Source organism: Somniosus microcephalus, chromosome 19 (assembly GCF_052327205.1).
Source record: "Somniosus microcephalus isolate GS21.2 chromosome 19, FLI_Smic_1.0, whole genome shotgun sequence".
Taxonomy (NCBI): Eukaryota; Metazoa; Chordata; class Chondrichthyes; order Squaliformes; family Somniosidae; genus Somniosus; species Somniosus microcephalus.
In genome coordinates, this window is record NC_141005.1 from 83,185,348 (window position 1) to 83,189,794 (window position 4,447).

Genomic DNA, 4,447 nt, shown 5'->3' on the forward strand with positions numbered 1-4,447 from the left:
TTTTTAAAAAGATTTTCGCGGGCCGCGGCCGGGTGCAGGCAGCTCCTCCTTAAGGGAAGGAGGAGGCCTGCACTTCCCGAACCTGCCGCACCGCAGCGGGCGCCGCAGCGCCGGAATAGCGCCGATATTCAGCGCGTAGCGCCAGTTTTCAGGCGCAAACAGCTCTCAGCAGCGCCGGCAGCCGTTTGGGCGCAGAATTGGTGAATTTTGGGCCCGAACAGCGCGACTTAGCTCCGGCACTAACTTCCGGCGCTAAAGCCCTGGCTGCGCCAAAACTCAATTTCTAGGCCTTAGTCTTCTGGAGTTATTGATGGCGCATCAATTTTATTAACAAAAGGTTTTGAAATGGAGCAAATCCTGAAACCGGAACGCCTGGAACTGGACCCTCAAACGGCGGATGCATCAAATAACTTCGAGCACTGGCTGAGCTGCTTCGAAGCATTCCTGCAGGCCTCCAGCACTACCGTCAGGACCGAAGCCGACAAACTGCTAGTACTGAACTCACGGGTGAGCCACCAAGTATATTCGATTATCCGAGACGCTGTATCCTACACGGCTGCTATCACGATACTAAAAGAACAATATACTAAGCCAGTCAACGAGGCCTACGCTAGACACCTCCTGGCTACCCGCAAACAGCGACCCGGCGAATCGAGTGACGAATACCTATGGACACTGAGAGTCCTCGGCCGGGACTGCAAGTGCAAATCGGTGACGGCCACGGAAAATACTGATGACCTAATCAGAGACGCCTACGTCACCGGCATCAGGTCCAGCTACACTCGACAGAGACTGCTAGAGCAAAGTGGGCTCAACCTGCAGAAGGCTGTGGCCCTTGCTAACTCACTGGATGTGGCCCTCCGAAACATGGATGCCTACCCCCCCGACCATACGGCCCTCCCCACCCCGTGGATGTTGCGGGGGCCGCCATCTTGGGACATGGTAAGGCCACAGGCCTGCGCCACGCCACCACCGCCACGGCCCACCTGCAGCCCAACCACAGCTGCGATGTCCAGAGGCTCAAAGTGCTATTTCTGTGGCCAGGCCAAGCACCCCAGACAACACTGCCCGGCGAAGGACGCGATCTGCTCCAAATACGGAAAGAAGGGGCACTAAGTGTGCAGGGCGAAACCAACCAACTCCAGCAGCGCCGCGTGTGAGCCGTGCAGGTTGCCATCTTGGACACCACCAGCCGCGTGTGAGCCATGCGGGCCGCCATCTTGGACATCACCAGCCGCGTGTGAGCGGTGCGGGCCGCCATCTTGGACGTCACTTTGGGACCAGGCCCCTGACTCCCCCACTGCCTCGCGCGAGTACAACAGCGACCCACCGACCTCAACGATGGCCTCCATCATCCTGGACCAATCCAGGCCTCACCAACTGGCCAGGTCCACGATGGACATCAAGGTAAACGGTCATGCAACAAACTGCCTATTTGACTACGGGAGCACGGAGAGCTTTATCCACCCTGACACGGTGCGACGCTACTCCCTATCAGTCATGCCCACGCGCCACCGGGTCTCTATGGCCTCCAAGTCCCATACGGCGTACGTCGGCGGCTACTGTGTAGCAACCCTGACAGTAATGGGCACAGAGTACAAAGACTCCTTGTCCTGCCACAGCTCTGCGCTGCTGTGCTACTGGGACTGGATTTCCAGTGCCACCTAGAGAGTGTCACGATGGCATATGGCGGGCCCCTGCCCCCACTTACAGTCTGCAGCCGGCAAAATTTAAAACAACCGCCGCGCACAATATGCAGCCTATCCACCCTGAAAGTCAGCCCCCTGCCGTTGTTTGCTAATCTCACCCATGACTGCAAGCCCATCGCAACAAAAAGCAGGTGGTACAGTGCCGGGGATAGAAGCTTCATTAAAATAGAAGTAGAGAGACTCCTGCAGGAGGGGATTATCGAGGGCAGCACCAGCCCATGGCGAGCCCAAGTAGTGGTCGTGAAGACCGGCGAGAAACAGCACCTGGTCATTGACTACAGTCAAACAATCAATAGGTATACCCAATTAGACGCATAACCCCTTCCCTGCATATCTGATATGGTCAATCAGATTGCACAGTACCGGGTATTCTCTACCATTGACCTGAAGTCGGCATACCACCAACTCCCTATCAGGCCTGAAGACCACCAGTATACTGCCTTCGAGGCAAACGGCCGCCTCTACCACTTCCTCAGAGTCCCCTTCGGCGTCACCAACTCAGTCTTCCAAAGGGAGATGGACCGGATGGTTGACCAGAACGCGCTGCAGGCCACTTTTCCGTACCTGGACAATGTCACCATCTGCAGCCATGACCAGCAGGGCCATGACGCCAATCTAGAAAAATTCCTCCGAACAGCCCAGCGCTTAAAATTGACATACAACAAAGAAAAGTGTATGTTTCGCACCACCCGCCTCGCTATCCTTGGCTGTGTAGTGGAAAACGGAGTCATCGGCCCCGACCCCAACCGAATGCGCCCCCTTCTGGAACTACCCCTGCCTCACTGCCTCAAAGCCCTGAAGAGATGTCTGGGGTTTTTCTCTTATTACGCCCAATGGGTGCCCAATTACGCGGACAAAGCCCGGCCCCTTATCAAGTCAACCTCCTTCCCCCTGGCGGCAGAGGCCCGTGCAGCCTTCACCCGCATAAAAGAGGACATTGCAAAGGCTACAATGCACGCCGTGGATGAGTCCATCCCTTTCCAAGTGGAGAGTGATGCGTCTGACTTCGCCCTGGCCGCAACCCTTAACCAGGCGGGGAGACCCGTGGCCTTCTTTTCACGAACCCTCCAGGGCCCCGAAATTAGACACTCCTCAGTCGAAAAGGAGGCCCAGGCTATAGTGGAGGCTGTACGGCATTGGAGGCATTACCTGGCTGGTAAACGCTTCACCCTGCTCACTGACCAACGATCAGTAGCATTTATGTTCAATAACAAGCAGAGGGGCAAAATCAAAAACGACAAGATATTGCGGTGGAGGATCGAATTATCCACCTACAATTATGATATCTTATACCGGCCCAGGAAACTTAATGAGCCCCCGAACGCCCTATCCCGTGGAACATGTGCCAACGCACAGGTCGATAGGCTACGGGCCCTCCACAACGATCTCTGCCACCCGGGGGTCACCAGGTTTTTCCACTTCATTAAGGCCCGCAACCTGCCTTACTCCATCGAGGAGGTCAGGACCATGACCAGGAACTGCCAAGTCTGTGCCGAATGCAAACCGCACTTTTATAGGCCAGACAGGGCGCACCTGATAAAAGCCACCCACCCCTTCGAGCACCTAAGCGTAGATTTTAAAGGGCCCCTCCCCTCCTCTGACCGCAACACGTACTTCCTCAACATCATTGACGAGTACTCCCATTTCCCGTTCGCTATCCCCTGCCCAGACATGACCAGCGCCACAGTCATCAAATGTCTCAATGACCTCTTCGCCATATTCGATTTTCCCAGCTACATCCATAGTGACAGGGGCTCGTCGTTCATGAGCGACGAGCTGCGCCAGTACCTGCTCGAAAAAGGGATAGCCACGAGCAGGACCACCAGCTACAACCCCCGGGGTAACGGACAAGTAGAAAGGGAGAACGCGACAGTGTGGAAAACCGCCATGCTAGCCTTAAAGTCCAGAGGCCTCCCAACCTCCCGCTGGCAAGAAGTCCTCCCCGATGCACTTCACTCCATACGGTCACTACTCTGTACCGCCACGAACGCCACCCCTCACGAGAAAATGTTCGTCTTCCCTAGGAAATCCACCTCGGGGACATCGCTACCGCCATGGCTGATGTCTCCAGGGCCCGTCTTGCTCAGGAAGCACGTGAGGAGCCATAAAACAGACCCCCTGGTCGAAAGGGTCCACCTCCTCCACGCCAACCCACAATATGCATACATGGCGTATCCTGACGGGCGGGAGGACACGGTCTCCATACGAGACCTCGCACCCTCAGGTGCCACCGAAAACACCATTACCCACTACCCATTACCATTACCCACTACCATTACCCACGACACACCCCTAGAAGGGAATCCACATCTAACCCAAGTAGACGGCACGCCAGGGCCCTGTGACCCACCCTTATACACCCACCAACCCCGCACCCACGAAGATGGCACGCCGGTGCTCCGACCCACGCGGGAAACGGCCACGGGAAAAGAACCGCCGCAGCCGGCACCACGACGATCACTACGGCAGACAAGACCCCCGGAGAGACTTGCCTATACGAACTTCTGAGACACTTCACCCCGCCGGACTCATTTTAAACAAGGGGTGAATGTGGTAAACCACTAATCTGCCTGTACAGAACATGTCTGGGCATGCCTCGGCTGGCTCCGCCCCTGGCTCCACCCCTAAGCCCAGGTATAAAGGTGATTGACCTCCAGTCCCCCTGGCTTTAAGGATCGGTCTACCAGCAGAGGCATGCTCGTATTCTTTTGTTAATAAAAGCCTACTTGTTATAAGTT

The 4,447-nt window shown here is 56.0% G+C and overlaps 1 pseudogene; it reads left to right on the plus strand.

The window, feature by feature from the left end:
• Positions 1–296: 296 nt before the first annotated feature.
• Positions 297–4,066, plus strand: LOC147104965 (uncharacterized; annotated as a pseudogene).
• Positions 4,067–4,447: the final 381 nt, after the last annotated feature.